The sequence below is a fragment of the Musca autumnalis genome, unplaced genomic scaffold (genome assembly GCF_047663935.1).
Source record: "Musca autumnalis isolate F117 unplaced genomic scaffold, ASM4766393v1 scaffold_5, whole genome shotgun sequence".
NCBI classification, from domain to species: domain Eukaryota; kingdom Metazoa; phylum Arthropoda; class Insecta; order Diptera; family Muscidae; genus Musca; species Musca autumnalis.
The window spans coordinates 198,987,441-199,004,649 of NW_027412088.1; the positions used below are offsets into that span (position 1 = coordinate 198,987,441).

The following is a 17,209-nucleotide window of genomic DNA, read 5'->3' on the forward strand; positions in this document are numbered from 1 at the left end:
AAATCCGTCAGAAGAAGATTGGAAACAAAGTAAACGGGTTGTAAAGTATTTGGTACACACTGAAAGCATGAAATTAAACTTAAGTAACGTTCAAAATGAGAATTTGGAATTAATTGGTTATGCTGACGCATCATGGGCAGATGATCAATTGGGAAGAAAGTCAACAAGCGGTCGCATATTTTTTTATAATGGAGGAACAATATCATGGACGTGTCAAAAGCAATCCATCGTCGCTACTTCTACTTGTGAGGCAGAATACATATCTATGTCTGAAGCCGGAAAGGAAACTAAATGGTTGCGACAACTGCTCCGAGATTTCGATGAACCTCCTACCAAACCTACTGTTATTTTCAATGATAATCAAAGTTGTCTTCGAATTCTTACAGATGACAAATTTTCATTTAGAACAAAACATATGGATATTAAATATAAATTTACAAAGGAATTGGTGAAGAAAAATATAATAATTTGTGAATATTGTCCGACTGAGTATATGATAGCGGATATTTTAACAAAGCCTCTACCAATATCAAAACACGAATTTCTACGTTTGAAGTGTAATATAAAATGAACGAGGAGGAGTGTTGGATTGGCGTTCAATTTTATACCTTGTTCATTTATACTTTCTTATTTATTTAACTTTATATTCTAGTTGGCATTGATAGAAAATGTATATTCATTGAAAATATATTTTAATTTTCTTGTCATTCAATAAAATCGAATTGCTGTGAAAAGTCCTCTGCCTTATAATTCCAATACTTTTTACATATGAGTTGTCACTTTGCATATATGTACATTTTGTATGGGAGAAGTGAAAACTCATATGTAAAAAACATACCGTGTAAAGTACCCATAACAACAATAACGACAAGTAAGAATATTAGGCGAAAAGCATAGAAAGAAAATATTCGCACAAAATACGCATTTCATTTTTGTTTAAAAAAAAAAGCGATAAAAGTTTTAATACTTTTTTCACACAATTTACAACATCTTAATTTAAAGATATTATAGTACGTTTACATATAACCGGATTTAATAAACCCACTGGGTTTCAACTGTCAATCCTATTGGAAAAAAGTTGTAATATAAACAGGCTATCGTTTAAACGCCACCAAAAATGGTTGCAAAAATTTACGTAAAACTTGGATATTTTCGCATATTTTTGTGGGTTATTTTGCATTTTCTTATAGTATTGCCTGTTATCAGTCATTTCATGCTCATAAAGCTTTATTTGGCCAATGCATCTCCACGCAATTAGCCTTAAACGCAAGCAATTCAAAAAATCGACTTTTTTTTGCAATTTTAGACTTGATGAAAAATTTAAACATGCGATAACAATTTATTCATAAATATTATACCCCGTTTATATACAACCGGATTTAACAAACCGACTAGGTTTTAAATGTCAATTCCATTGCTTATATTTCAAACAAATCCTTATAAAGAAGGTTAACCCTGCAAAAAGCTCTAATATAAACAGCATATTACATTCATATAAAGTCAGGGATTTGTTAGGAGTACAGTAAGAGTATTTTCTCAATCAAAAAACAAGGCATGCAAGAATACACCTATATTACCCTTCAAAGTTTTCGGGACTTTTGACAGCTCGTGGTGCCATCTGCTGGGCTGACGAGGGCACCTGTATAGCGGGGCACGCACCATCAGTTTTTACTCTGGATGTTTCGGATATATCGATTACTGTCAAACAGCTCAGTAACATCGAAAGCTGGCTACACATTGTCAGTTTTGAATGACGATATTTCGCAATTATCGATAACTGTAAAACCGTCCAGCAACCACAAAACATTTTGTGATTGCATGATGAATGACAAAAATGAACGGCCACACTAGCAAGCAACAACAAAGCTGTCATTCAAAACTGACAATGTGTACCCAGCTAAAACATTAGGTCTGCTCGATAACTTCGCAATTAAAAAGTACTTTTTGAGTTATCGAACAGACCTATTTACGGCATTCCAGTAAATAAACAACAATACATAACCACAAAACCAAATATTCATTGCTGTTTGGTAGGAATACCAACTGTTCCGAGGTAAAAACCGTTACAGACCATAAATCTGTAGCGATTTTTACCTCAGAACAGTTGACATCACTGCAGTGGTTTTTGGACTTCAAAAATATCCACAAGTAGCTGGAAAACCACTAAGGCCGTCATCAGACCATCTGCTTTTTCACATGTATGACATCAGCTGTTCTGTATATTAGTATATCCAAAGTGACAACATACATGTGAAAAAGCAGATGGTCGCCTAACACGGCATCCCTGCTGTGTGTGGTTGCTAAACACAAGAAAGAGACGACGAGCGTATGTAGCTCAAGTGAAATACGAACCCAGCAAAATGTTCGATGCCAAAGATGTCATTCAATCATGGGTGAAAGTGATCTGGCATGTCATCTTTTTAGCATCTTAATCGATGAATTTTATATGAGCGTGGACCCCAAAAGAAGCTATTCATTTTTGGATCCAAAGTATGTCATTTTAACCAATGCTTTGGCATGTCATTTTCACCAACCCTTTGCAATGACATTATTTGATTTCGAGTCTCCGACAACATCAAGCTTATTGTAAATAATTAATCTTATATATTACAAAAAATTGTGTATAATAAAAATACAAAATTAATATCTATTGGATCGATGGAATGGGTTCAAATGTTGATGAAAAGATCGGATCTTTTACGACATTCTTAGCATGGGTTCAAATGCTAATGAAAAGATCAGATCTTTCACGACTTCCTTTGAACCAATACAAAAGATGCCATGAAATCACATCATCGCAAAGAACCCCTTCCTTCAAGTTTTGCTGCGAAAATATCAAAAAGGTCAATCGTGTAGAGAATTTTCACAGCTACAATATATTCTCTAATCCCATTTCGATAGGACTTGCGGTTTCCAAGCACAATAGTGAAAACCTAAAAAAAAACTCTAAAAATGTGAACTTTGAATGCGATTTATTTAAAAAGTGTTCTGGCGATTTTTTGTTTATTGATTTTTCTCATCTATGAACATTGTAGTTTCAAATCCGCAAAAACTTCCCAGGTGTAAATCCATGGTAGAATAAGAAAAGGTAGCAGCAATACACAGCTGACTGAACTGGGTTGTAACGTTAGTGTCAAATTTCATATGACATTTTATAAATTTATTTCTATTTCGATGTACATTAGGGACATATATTTTTTGAGAAAAAAATATATCATTCGGAAAAAAAACATTTCCCAGAAAGACTTCTTCATATCAATGATATGTAACCTCCTCCAAGTTCGAACGATAAGCCGCGCAGCAGTAAATCCCCGCTTGTAGAGGCGATACAACGTTTGTTAATATGTGAGGTATTTTGTTAAAATTTAAAAAAATAAAGCCCTAATAAACATGTGCTTCTTTGATTTCTAAAACAACACATTGAAACAGCTTCTCCTTTTTCTATGAATTTCCAGCGACCCCAAACTTTTCTGCAAGAATTCTACTTTCTGCGAGAATTTATGCATTTAGTGGAATGATGTGGAAACATAAAAATTGAAAATGTAACGAATTTTCATTCATGTTTTCCAAAATATTGAACCAAATGTGAAAAATTATTAGTTTTTTAAATTCCAATAATTTATAGACATTTCCTTGTTTTGTTTACAAATACAACTGGCAGTAACGTTACAAACAAAAACAAATTCCTTTGTGGTTGTTGTTCGAGTTGTATTTGTTGTAGTATTAACTTTACCTTGTATTTGTTCTACCATGGTGTAAATCCATGGATTTGTTAAACATGCATAGTCTAACTGGGTTATAATTCAACAAATTCATTACAATATTTTAATTTAAATATGTTATAGTACGTTTACATATAATCGGTTTTAATTAACCCCCTGGGTTTCAAATGTCTTTTCCATTGCGTATATTATGTACGTCCATGGTAGAACAAATACAAGGTAAAGTTAATACTACAACAAATACAACTCGAACAACAACCACAAAGGAATTTGTTTTTGTTTGTAAACCTTAGTGTCAACGTAAATGTAAACAAAACAAGGAAATGTCTATAAATTATTGGAATTTAAAAAACTAATAATTTTTCACATTTGATTGAATATTTTGGAAAACATGAATGAAAACTCGTTAGATTTTCAATTTGAATGTTTCCATATCATTCCACTAAATGCATAATTTCTCGCAGAAAGTAGAATACTTGCAAAAATGTTTCGGGTCGCTGGTAATTCATTGAAAAAAGAGAAGATGTTTCAATCATTTGCTTTTGAAAACAAAAAAGCACATGTTTATTAGGGCTTCATTCTTTTCAAGTTTAAGAAAATACCACACATATTAACAAATATTGTACCGCCTCTATAAGCGGTGTTTTAGTGTGCGGCATGTCGTTCGGACCTGGAGGAGGTTACATGTCAATGATATGAAGCCGTCGTTATGGGAAAAAGTTTTTTTTTTCTGATGAATAAATTTGTTCTTCAAAAATATATATCCCTAATATACATCGAACATAGAAATAAATACATAAAATGTCGAATGGAATTTGACACTAACACTACAACCCAGTTCAGTCAGCTGGGTATTGCTGCTACCTTTTCTTGTTCTACCATGATGTACGTCAAATAAATTCTTGTAAAGAAGGTGAAACCAACAAAAAGGTATAATATAAAAAGGTTATTATTAAAAAAATCAATCGAATTTGGCAGCTCGTTAGAGTTGTTAAAATCTAGTTCGTTTGAACGACCTAGTTCACTACATAATTCAGTACACACCGGTCATTGTATGAACGAACTGCGAATGAGTTATTATGTCACTTTGTTTTCAAACGAACTACGGTACTGAACAAGTTCACTAGATTTAACAAAGCTGACTTTCGTACCGTTTTTTACTTTGCGTGTTTAAACTTCGTCAAAATATTTCAGTTGCACACTCATACATTGTTCCTCGAAAATACAACTACCTAAATGTATCAGAAATAAAAATGAAACATGTTTGCTATTTACCTGCGTTGAAAATGCGTGTTTTTGATGTTTTGATACACATAGCTTCGTAGTGGTTAATTGCAACGGCGTTAAGAAACACAATACTTGGCACATTTTCAGTCCTTTGTAAAGCAACTGACGATACGGAAGTCAGCCCAACTCTAGTAACTGTATGATTGTGCCATGCGTTATTAAAGGGCTGTTTACACTAGCCATCAATGTCATATGATCCGATATAAAACCATTCTATATCTGCCCACACAGACAATGTGGAGACGTAATTTCACTGCATTTTTGATGGTGTGGACGCCAAAAGTAAATGGCGTAAAGAAAATCCCCAATATTCCACTCATTAATAACTATATAACGATGGAAAATTTCAGGTCATATGGCATTGATGGCTAGTGTAAACACCCCTTATATAAACAACAACAATACATAACCACACACAAATGACAATGCATTTTCATTGCTGTGTATGGTTATTAAACACAAGAAAGAGATGACGAGCGTATGTAGCTCAAATAGAGAGTCGCGAAATAATTCACCACCCGAGTTGACTGTTGTTGGTATTGCAACGAAAAAAAAAATGCTTGGTATACACCACTGTTGGGCAGAAATGCTTTTTTACACTTTTGTGTATGAGGACAAAAGTGTAAAAAATACATTAAATAGAATAAAAATACTTTTTTTACTTAATATTTCACAATAATATTAATTTACCTTTTAATATTGTGGCACAGTGTTTGGTGTGTTGTTATTTCACAATTTATGTTGATGTTTTAAACTTTCTTTGATAAAAAACTTTGATAACGAATTAACACGAACGGACGACACTTTTTCTGTTGTTACTTTGATAAATGCCAGCGTTGACTAATCGTTTGTGGCTGAGGGCAACAGAAACAGCAATTGTTTTGTGAGTTCTTTGGTCTGTGCTCTCAATTATCTATGCGAGAATTGAAAGATATGCGAGAATTGAAAGATATTTTTGCAATGTGGTGAAAATGAGTTATGGGAAGTTAGACCATGAGATACTTTTTATAAATGAATTTTCAGATAAATTCAATGAATGTGGCTTTGACAACTGTTTCAATCGATTATTTACAAATAATTCATTTAACTAATGAAGATTTTTTAGGCAATTAAGGAGGTGATGCAATCGGGAATAAATAATAACTTCTAAACCATTAAAATACACTTTGCAGTGTGAATAGTTGGTAGAAAATACAGTCGATTATCCGCGAACGTCCTTTATACCGGAAAGGAGAAACAAAATTTTCTCTACTTTTTACACCGATTAACCGTGAAAACCTTTATGATCCGGGATTACAACGCATTCGATAAACTTTCAGTGTATAAAAACACCGCACAAATTAATTATTTTGGAACAGTTTCAATCTTTTAAAAGTCGGGTCTACATAAGCATACTTTCTTTCAGAAAGGGTCTATAGAAGCTCGCTTTTTTCAGAAAGGTTGTATAGAACCATCCGTTCTTTCAGAAAGGTTGTATAGAACCACCCGTTCTTTCAGAAAGGGTCTATAGAAGCACCCGTTCTTTCAGAAAGGGTCTATAGAAGCACCCTTTCGTTCAGAAAGGGTCTATAGAAGCACCCTTTCGTTCAGAAAGGGCCTATAGAAGCACCCTTTCGTTCAGAAAGCGCCTATAGAAGCACCCTGTCTTTCAGAAAGGGTCTATAGAAGCACCCTTTCGTTCAGAAAGGGCCTATAGAAGCACCCTTTCGTTCAGAAAGCGCCTATAGAAGCACCCTGTCTTTCAGAAAGGGTCTATAGAAGCACCCTTTCGTTCAGAAAGGGCCTATAGAAGCACCCTTTCGTTCAGAAAGCGCCTATAGAAGCACCCTGTCTTTCAGAAAGGGTCTATAGAAGCACCCTTTCGTTCAGAAAGGGCCTATAGTAACACCCTGTTTTTCAGAAAGAGTCTATAGAAGCACCCTTTCTTTCAGAAAGAGTCTATAGAAGCACCCTTTCTTTCAGAAAGGTTGTTTAGAAGCACCATTTCTTTCAGAAAGGTTGTTTAGAAGCACCCTTTCTTTCAGAAAGGTTGTTTAGAAGCACCATTTCTTTCAGAAAGGTTGTTTAGAAGCACCCTTTCTTTCAGAAAGGTTGTTTAGAAGCACCCTTTCTTTCAGAAAGGTTGTTTAGAAGCACCCTTTCTTTCAGAAAGGTTGTTTAGAAGCACCCTTTCTTTCAGAAAGGTTGTTTAGAAGCACCCTTTCTTTCAGAAAGGTTGTTTAGAAGCACCCTTTCTTTCAGAAAGGTTGTTTAGAAGCACCCTTTCTTTCAGAAAGGTTGTTTAGAAGCACCCTTTCCTTCATTAATTTTGTATAGAAGCACCCTGTCTTTCAGAAAGGGCCTATAGAGGCACCCTGTCTTTCAGAAAGGGTTGTATAGAACCACCCGTTCTTTTAGAAAGGTTGCATAGAAGCGCCCTTTTCTTTCAGAAAAGTTGTATAGAAGCACCCTGTCTTTCAGAAAGGGTCTATAGAAGCACACTCTCTTTCAGAAAGGTTGTATGGAAGCATCCTTTCTTTCAGATAGTTTGTATAGATGCACCGTTTCTTTCAGAAGGGCCGTATAGAAACACTCTTTCTTTCAGAAAAGTTGTATAGAAGCACCCTGTCTTTCAGAAAGGGTAGGTAGAAGCGCCCTTTCTTTCAGAAAGGTTGTATAGAAGCACCCTTTCTTTCAGATAAGTTGTACAGAAGCACCCTTTCTTTCAGATATCTTGTATAGAAGCATCTTCTCTTTCAGAAAGGGTATATAAAATTACCCTTTGATTCAGAAAGCTTCTATAGAAGTACAATTTCTTTCAAAAAGGGTCCATAAAAGCATCCTTTCTTTCAGAAAGGGTCTGTAGAAGTACCATTTCTTTCAAAAAGTGTATAGAAGCATCCTTTCTTTCAGAAAGGGTCTATAGGAGTAGAATTTGTTTTCAAAAGGGGTCTATAAAAGCACCCGTTCTTCCAGAAAGGGTCTGTAGAAGCACTCTTTCTTTCAGAAGGGTTCTATAGAAGCATCCTTTCTTTCAGAAAGGGTCTATAGAAAGGGTCTTTAGAAGAGCACTGTGCTCTTCTAATTCTTATACTGTGGTCTTCACATAGAACACACTTTGAAGTCCTTCCTATTGGTCTTCTCAAAGATTACCCTTTCAACCTTCTTACATGGAAAACCCTTTTGTCTTATCAAGGTAGGCCCTTTGTTCCCTGATTGATTTTGTCCTTAATTGATTATGTGTTTTTGTCTTTTCCAGAATTGAGTTGAGTTCGATTATGTTTTATTTAAAAAATTTCCCCCTTTCGTAATTTTACGATCATTATATTCAATACGAAACTTTTGTAACCTCAATTTAAACCACTCGAACAGTATCAAAGAGCAATTAGTGTAAAACTTATAAGTCTCACGGATTTGTATCCCTTTCTTCATTCCGTTTTTGCTTACAGAATCTTTGTGCTCATCTATGCACTGCACCCCTCATGATGTGAGTTCCCTCTTTTATTTTTTTTCTGCTTTTCAATGTAAAAACCATGTAAATTTTCTTGTACTTGTCCGCCGTTGGAATACTGGAGATTGTCTCGTTAAAAAGTTTCTTTGAAACAAAGGAAATGCGAAAAGGAGAAAACAAAAACAAATCAGAATCCTTGCAAATCGAATTTTAATGACTTTAACATTTATCATTGTCAGTGAAAACCAAAGAAGAAGAAGAAGAAATTGTTTTGAATTGGTTGCGAGGGGGATAAGAACATATTGGTTTATCAAACAATAACTCAAACTATTCAAATTATAGAAAATATTTGTTATTTTGAAACAAAGCATAGCAGAGGAAAAAAATATAGAAAGATTTGCCATGCTTTGGGGTTATTAACATTTGAAAGATGAACGAACAGAGACTAACATTGACTTTAGCAGTAACAGTCATGAATGGGAAACGGAAATCGGGAAAATGTATTTTTGTATTTTTCTGTAAGATAAATATTTGAATTTTCAATATGCGATGGTAAGGCAGAGGGGAAATTTGAATGTCGATTATTTGTTGTTGTTTTTAAACTATTTTTTCTAGAGGACTATCTCTGCCATAAGCGTGGATTTTTAAAGAAATTTTTCTAGAGGACAATCTCTGCCATAAGCGTGGATTTTTAAAGAAAATTTTCTAGAGGACAATCTCTGCCATAAGCGTGGATTTTTAAAGAAATTTTTCTAGAGGACAATCTCTGCCATAAGCTTGGATTTTTAAAGAAATTTTTATAGAGGACAATCTCTGCCATAAGCGTGGATTTTTAAAGAAATTTTTCTAGAGGACAATCTCTGCCATAAGCGTGGATTTTTAAAGAAAATTTTCTAGAGGACTGTCTCTGCCATAAGCGTGGATTTTTAAAAACATTTTTCTAGAGGACCATATCTGCCATAAGCATGGGTTTTTAAAAACATTTTTCTAGAGGACCATCTTTGCCATAAGCATGGGTTTTTAAAGAACTTTTTCTAGAGGAACATTTCTGCCATAAGCGTGGATTTTTAAAGAAATTTTTCTAGAGGACTATCTCTGCCATAAGCGTGGATTTTTAAAGAAATTTTTCTAGAGGACAATCTCTGCCATAAGCGTGGATTTTTAAACAAATTTTTCTAGAGGACTATCTCTGCCATAAGCGTGGATTTTTAAAGAAATTTTTCTAGAGGACAATCTCTGCCATAAGCGTGGATTTTTAAAGAAATTTTTCTAGAGGACAATCTCTGCCATAAGCGAGGATTTTTAAAGAAATTTTTCTAGAGGACAATTTCTGCCATAAGCGTGGATTTTTAAAGAAATTTTTCTAGAGGACAATCTCTGCCATAAGCGTGTATTTTTAAAGAAATTTTTCTGGAGGACTATCTCTGCCATAAGCGTGGATTTTTAAACAAATTTTTATAGAGGACCATTTCTGCCATAAACGTCGATTTTAAAAGAAAATTTTCTAGAGGACCATCTCTGCCATAAACGTGGATTTTAAAAGAAATTTTGCCATCTCTGCCATAAGCGTGGATTTTTTAAGAATTTTTTCTAGAGGACCGCCTGTGCCATAGGCATGGGTTTTTAAAGAAATTGTTCTAGAGGACCGCCTCTGCCATAGGCTTGGATTTTTTAAGACATTTTTCTAGAGGACTATCTCTGCCATAAGCGTGGATTTTTAAAGACATTTTTCTAGAGGACTATCTCTGCCATAAGCGTGGATTTTTAAAGAAATTTTTTTGGAGAACAATCTGTGCCATAAGCGTGGATTTTTAAAGAAATTTTTATAGAGGACTATTTCTGCCATAAGCGTGGATTTTTAAAGACATTTTTCTAGAGGACTATCTCTGCCATAAGCGTGGATTTTTAAAGAAATTTTTTTAGAGGACTATCTCTGCCATAAGCGTGGATTTTTAAAGAAATTTTGCTAGAGGTCTATCTCTGCCATAAGCGTGGATTTTTTAAGAATTATTTCTAGAGGACCGCCTCTGCCATAGGCTTGGATTTTTTAAGAAATTTTTCTAGAGGACAGTATCTGCCATAAGCGTGGATTTTTCAAGAAAATTTTCTAGATGATTAACTCTGCCATAAGCGTGGATTTTTAAAGAAAATTTTCTAGTTGATTAACTCTGCCATAAGCGTGGATTTTTAAAGAAAATTTTCTAGATGATTAACTCTGCCATAAGCGTGGATTTTTAAAGAAAATATTCTAGATGATTAACTCTGCCATAAGCGTGGATTTTTAAAGAAATTGTTCTAGAGGACCGCCTCTGCCATAGGCTTGGATTTTTTAAGAAATTTTTCTAGAGGACAATATCGTGGATTTTTAAAGAAAATTTTCTAGATGATTAACTCTGCCATAAGCGTGGATTTTTAAAGAAATTTTTCTAGAGGACCGCCTCTGCCATAGGCGTGGGTTTTTAAAGACATTTTTTTAGAGGACCATTTCTGCCAAAGGCTTGGGTTTTTTAAAGAAAATTTTCTACGTGGATTTTAAAAGAAATTTTTCTAGAGGACAATCTCTGCCATAAGCGTGGATTTTTAAAGAAATTTTTCTAGAGGACAATCTCTGCCATAAGCGTGGATTTTTAAAGAAATTTTTCTAGAGGACAATCTCTGCCATAAGCGTGGATTTTTAAAGAAATTTTTCTAGAGGACAATCTCTGCCATAAGCGTGGATTTTTAAAGAAATTTTTCTAGAGGACAATCTCTGCCATAAGCGTGGATTTTTAAAGAAATTTTTCTAGAGGACAATCTCTGCCATAAGCGTGGATTTTTAAAGAAATTTTTCTAGAGGACAATCTCTGCCATAAGCGTGGATTTTTAAAGAAATTTTTCTAGAGGACAATCTCTGCCATAAGCGTGGATTTTTAAAGAAATTTTTCTAGAAGACAATCTCTGCCATAAACGTCGATTTTAAAAGAAATTTTTCTAGAGGACAATCTCTGCCATAAGCGTGGATTTTTAAAGAAATTTTTCTAGAGGACAATCTCTGCCAAAAGCGTGGATTTTTAAAGAAATTTTTCTAGAGGACAATCTCTGCCATAAGCGTGGATTTTTAAAGAAATTTTTCTAGAGGACTATCTCTGCCATAGGCGTGGATTTTTAAAGAAAAATTTCTAGAGGACTATCTCTGCCATAGGTGTGGATTTTTAAAGAAAAATTTCTAGAGGACTATCTCTGCCATAGGCGTGGATTTTTAAAGAAAAATTTCTAGAGGACTATCTCTGCCATAGGCGTGGATTTTTAAAGAAAAATTTCTAGAGGACAATCTCTGCCATAGGCGTGGATTTTTAAAGAAAAATTTCTAGAGGACTATCTCTGCCATAGGCGTGGATTTTTAAAGAAAAATTTCTAGAGGACTATCTCTGCCATAGGCGTGGATTTTTAAATAAAAATTTCTAGAGGACTATCTCTGCCATAGGCGTGGATTTTTAAAGAAATTTTTCTAGAGGACAATCTCTGCCATAAGCGTGGATTTTTAAAGAAATTTTTCTAGAGGACAATCTCTGCCATAAGCGTGGATTTTTAAAGAAATTTTTCTAGAGGACAATCTCTGCCATAAGCGTGGATTTTTAAAGAAATTTTTCTAGAGGACAATCTCTGCCATAAGCGTGGATTTTTAAAGAAATTTTTCTAGAGGACAATCTCTGCCATAAGCGTGGATTTTTAAAGAAATTTTTCTAGAGGACAATCTCTGCCATAAGCGTGGATTTTTAAAGAAATTTTTCTAGAGGACAATCTCTGCCATAAGCGTGGATTTTTAAAGAAATTTTTCTAGAGGACAATCTCTGCCATAAGCGTGGATTTTTAAAGAAATTTTTCTAGAGGACAATCTCTGCCATAAGCGTGGATTTTTAAAGAAATTTTTCTAGAGGACAATCTCTGCCATAAGCGTGGATTTTTAAAGAAATTTTTCTAGAGGACAATCTCTGCCATAAGCGTGGATTTTTAAAGAAATTTTTCTAGAGGACAATCTCTGCCATAAGCGTGGATTTTTAAAGAAATTTTTCTAGAGGACAATCTCTGCCATAAGCGTGGATTTTTAAAGAAATTTTTCTAGAGGACAATCTCTGCCATAAGCGTGGATTTTTAAAGAAATTTTTCTAGAGGACAATCTCTGCCATAAGCGTGGATTTTTAAAGAAATTTTTCTAGAGGACAATCTCTGCCATAAGCGTGGATTTTTAAAGAAATTTTTCTATAGGACAATCTCTGCCATAAGCGTGGATTTTTAAAGAAATTTTTCTAGAGGACAATCTCTGCCATAAGCGTGGATTTTTAAAGAAATTTTTCTAGAGGACAATCTCTGCCATAAGCGTGGATTTTTAAAGAAATTTTTCTATAGGACAATCTCTGCCATAAGCGTGGATTTTTAAAGAAATTTTTCTAGAGGACAATCTCTGCCATAAGCGTGGATTTTTAAAGAAATTTTTCTAGAGGACAATCTCTGCCATAAGCGTGGATTTTTAAAGAAATTTTTCTAGAGGACAATCTCTGCCATAAGCGTGGATTTTTAAAGAAATTTTTCTAGAGGACAATCTCTGCCATAAGCGTGGATTTTTAAAGAAATTTTTCTAGAGGACAATCTCTGCCATAAGCGTGGATTTTTAAAGAAATTTTTCTAGAGGACAATCTCTGCCATAAGCGTGGATTTTTAAAGAAATTTTTCTAGAGGACAATCTCTGCCATAAGCGTGGATTTTTAAAGAAATTTTTCTAGAGGACAATCTCTGCCATAAGCGTGGATTTTTAAAGAAATTTTTCTAGAGGACAATCTCTGCCATAAGCGTGGATTTTTAAAGAAATTTTTCTAGAGGACAATCTCTGCCATAAGCGTGGATTTTTAAAGAAATTTTTCTAGAGGACAATCTCTGCCATAAGCGTGGATTTTTAAAGAAATTTTTCTAGAGGACAATCTCTGCCATAAGCGTGGATTTTTAAAGAAATTTTTCTAGAGGACAATCTCTGCCATAAGCGTGGATTTTTAAAGAAATTTTTCTAGAGGACAATCTCTGCCATAAGCGTGGATTTTTAAAGAAATTTTTCTAGAGGACAATCTCTGCCATAAGCGTGGATTTTTAAAGAAATTTTTCTAGAGGACAATCTCTGCCATAAGCGTGGATTTTTAAAGAAATTTTTCTAGAGGACAATCTCTGCCATAAGCGTGGATTTTTAAAGAAATTTTTCTATAGGACAATCTCTGCCATAAGCGTGGATTTTTAAAGAAATTTTTCTAGAGGACAATCTCTGCCATAAGCGTGGATTTTTAAAGAAATTTTTCTAGAGGACAATCTCTGCCATAAGCGTGGATTTTTAAAGAAATTTTTCTATAGGACAATCTCTGCCATAAGCGTGGATTTTTAAAGAAATTTTTCTAGAGGACAATCTCTGCCATAAGCGTGGATTTTTAAAGAAATTTTTCTAGAGGACAATCTCTGCCATAAGCGTGGATTTTTAAAGAAATTTTTCTAGAGGACAATCTCTGCCATAAGCGTGGATTTTTAAAGAAATTTTTCTAGAGGACAATCTCTGCCATAAGCGTGGATTTTTAAAGAAATTTTTCTAGAGGACAATCTCTGCCATAAGCGTGGATTTTTAAAGAAATTTTTCTAGAGGACAATCTCTGCCATAAGCGTGGATTTTTAAAGAAATTTTTCTAGAGGACAATCTCTGCCATAAGCGTGGATTTTTAAAGAAATTTTTCTAGAGGACAATCTCTGCCATAAGCGTGGATTTTTAAAGAAATTTTTCTAGAGGACAATCTCTGCCATAAGCGTGGATTTTTAAAGAAATTTTTCTAGAGGACAATCTCTGCCATAAGCGTGGATTTTTAAAGAAATTTTTCTAGAGGACAATCTCTGCCATAAGCGTGGATTTTTAAAGAAATTTTTCTAGAGGACAATCTCTGCCATAAGCGTGGATTTTTAAAGAAATTTTTCTAGAGGACAATCTCTGCCATAAGCGTGGATTTTTAAAGAAATTTTTCTAGAGGACAATCTCTGCCATAAGCGTGGATTTTTAAAGAAATTTTTCTAGAGGACAATCTCTGCCATAAGCGTGGATTTTTAAAGAAATTTTTCTAGAGGACAATCTCTGCCATAAGCGTGGATTTTTAAAGAAATTTTTCTAGAGGACAATCTCTGCCATAAGCGTGGATTTTTAAAGAAATTTTTCTAGAGGACAATCTCTGCCATAAGCGTGGATTTTTAAAGAAATTTTTCTAGAGGACAATCTCTGCCATAAGCGTGGATTTTTAAAGAAATTTTTCTAGAGGACAATCTCTGCCATAAGCGTGGATTTTTAAAGAAATTTTTCTAGAGGACAATCTCTGCCATAAGCGTGGATTTTTAAAGAAATTTTTCTAGAGGACAATCTCTGCCATAAGCGTGGATTTTTAAAGAAATTTTTCTAGAGGACAATCTCTGCCATAAGCGTGGATTTTTAAAGAAATTTTTCTAGAGGACAATCTCTGCCATAAGCGTGGATTTTTAAAGAAATTTTTCTAGAGGACAATCTCTGCCATAAGCGTGGATTTTTAAAGAAATTTTTCTAGAGGACAATCTCTGCCATAAGCGTGGATTTTTAAAGAAATTTTTCTAGAGGACAATCTCTGCCATAAGCGTGGATTTTTAAAGAAATTTTTCTAGAGGACAATCTCTGCCATAAGCGTGGATTTTTAAAGAAATTTTTCTAGAGGACAATCTCTGCCATAAGCGTGGATTTTTAAAGAAATTTTTCTAGAGGACAATCTCTGCCATAAGCGTGGATTTTTAAAGAAATTTTTCTAGAGGACAATCTCTGCCATAAGCGTGGATTTTTAAAGAAATTTTTCTAGAGGACAATCTCTGCCATAAGCGTGGATTTTTAAAGAAATTTTTCTAGAGGACAATCTCTGCCATAAGCGTGGATTTTTAAAGAAATTTTTCTAGAGGACAATCTCTGCCATAAGCGTGGATTTTTAAAGAAATTTTTCTAGAGGACAATCTCTGCCATAAGCGTGGATTTTTAAAGAAATTTTTCTAGAGGACAATCTCTGCCATAAGCGTGGATTTTTAAAGAAATTTTTCTAGAGGACAATCTCTGCCATAAGCGTGGATTTTTAAAGAAATTTTTCTAGAGGACAATCTCTGCCATAAGCGTGGATTTTTAAAGAAATTTTTCTAGAGGACAATCTCTGCCATAAGCGTGGATTTTTAAAGAAATTTTTCTAGAGGACAATCTCTGCCATAAGCGTGGATTTTTAAAGAAATTTTTCTAGAGGACAATCTCTGCCATAAGCGTGGATTTTTAAAGAAATTTTTCTAGAGGACAATCTCTGCCATAAGCGTGGATTTTTAAAGAAATTTTTCTAGAGGACAATCTCTGCCATAAGCGTGGATTTTTAAAGAAATTTTTCTAGAGGACAATCTCTGCCATAAGCGTGGATTTTTAAAGAAATTTTTCTAGAGGACAATCTCTGCCATAAGCGTGGATTTTTAAAGAAATTTTTCTAGAGGACAATCTCTGCCATAAGCGTGGATTTTTAAAGAAATTTTTCTAGAGGACAATCTCTGCCATAAGCGTGGATTTTTAAAGAAATTTTTCTAGAGGACAATCTCTGCCATAAGCGTGGATTTTTAAAGAAATTTTTCTAGAGGACAATCCCTGCCATAAGCGTGGATTTTTAAAGAAATTTTTCTAGAGGACAATCTCTGCCATAAGCGTGGATTTTTAAAGAAATTTTTCTAGAGGACAATCTCTGCCATAAGCGTGGATTTTTAAAGAAATTTTTCTAGAGGACAATCTCTGCCATAAGCGTGGATTTTTAAAGAAATTTTTCTAGAGGACAATCTCTGCCATAAGCGTGGATTTTTAAAGAAATTTTTCTAGAGGACAATCTCTGCCATAAGCGTGGATTTTTAAAGAAATTTTTCTAGAGGACAATCTCTGCCATAAGCGTGTATTTTTAAAGAAATTTTTCTAGAGGACAATCTCTGCCATAAGCGTGGATTTTTAAAGAAATTTTTCTAGAGGACAATCTCTGCCATAAGCGTGGATTTTTAAAGAAATTTTTCTAGAGGACAATCTCTGCCATAAGCGTGGATTTTTAAAGAAATTTTTCTAGAGGACAATCTCTGCCATAAGCGTGGATTTTTAAAGAAATTTTTCTAGAGGACAATCTCTGCCATAAGCGTGGATTTTTAAAGAAATTTTTCTAGAGGACAATCTCTGCCATAAGCGTGGATTTTTAAAGAAATTTTTCTAGAGGACAATCTCTGCCATAAGCGTGGATTTTTAAAGAAATTTTTCTAGAGGACAATCTCTGCCATAAGCGTGTATTTTTAAAGAAATTTTTCTAGAGGACAATCTCTGCCATAAGCGTGGATTTTTAAAGAAATTTTTCTAGAGGACAATCTCTGCCATAAGCGTGGATTTTTAAAGAAATTTTTCTAGAGGACAATCTCTGCCATAAGCGTGGATTTTTAAAGAAATTTTTCTAGAGGACAATCTCTGCCATAAGCGTGGATTTTTAAAGAAATTTTTCTAGAGGACAATCTCTGCCATAAGCGTGGATTTTTAAAGAAATTTTTCTAGAGGACAATCTCTGCCATAAGCGTGGATTTTTAAAGAAATTTTTCTAGAGGACAATCTCTGCCATAAGCGTGGATTTTTAAAGAAATTTTTCTAGAGGACAATCTCTGCCATAAGCGTGGATTTTTAAAGAAATTTTTCTAGAGGACAATCTCTGCC

At 34.2% G+C, this 17,209-nt stretch overlaps 2 protein-coding genes across 2 annotated transcripts in view; one reads left to right on the top strand and one right to left on the bottom strand.

Moving 5' to 3' along the window:
* Nucleotides 1–5,851, bottom strand: part of LOC141387588 (uncharacterized) — a 41,307-nt gene extending 35,456 nt beyond the window's left edge. Inside the window, exon 1 of the mRNA XM_073957482.1 lies at nucleotides 5,700–5,851. The gene's annotated coding sequence lies outside the window, so the exon portion shown is untranslated. The remainder of the gene's footprint in view (nucleotides 1–5,699) is intronic.
* LOC141386909 (uncharacterized) overlaps nucleotides 1–17,209 on the top strand; it is a 60,388-nt gene that overhangs the window by 3,344 nt on the left and 39,835 nt on the right. The window lies entirely within an intron of this gene.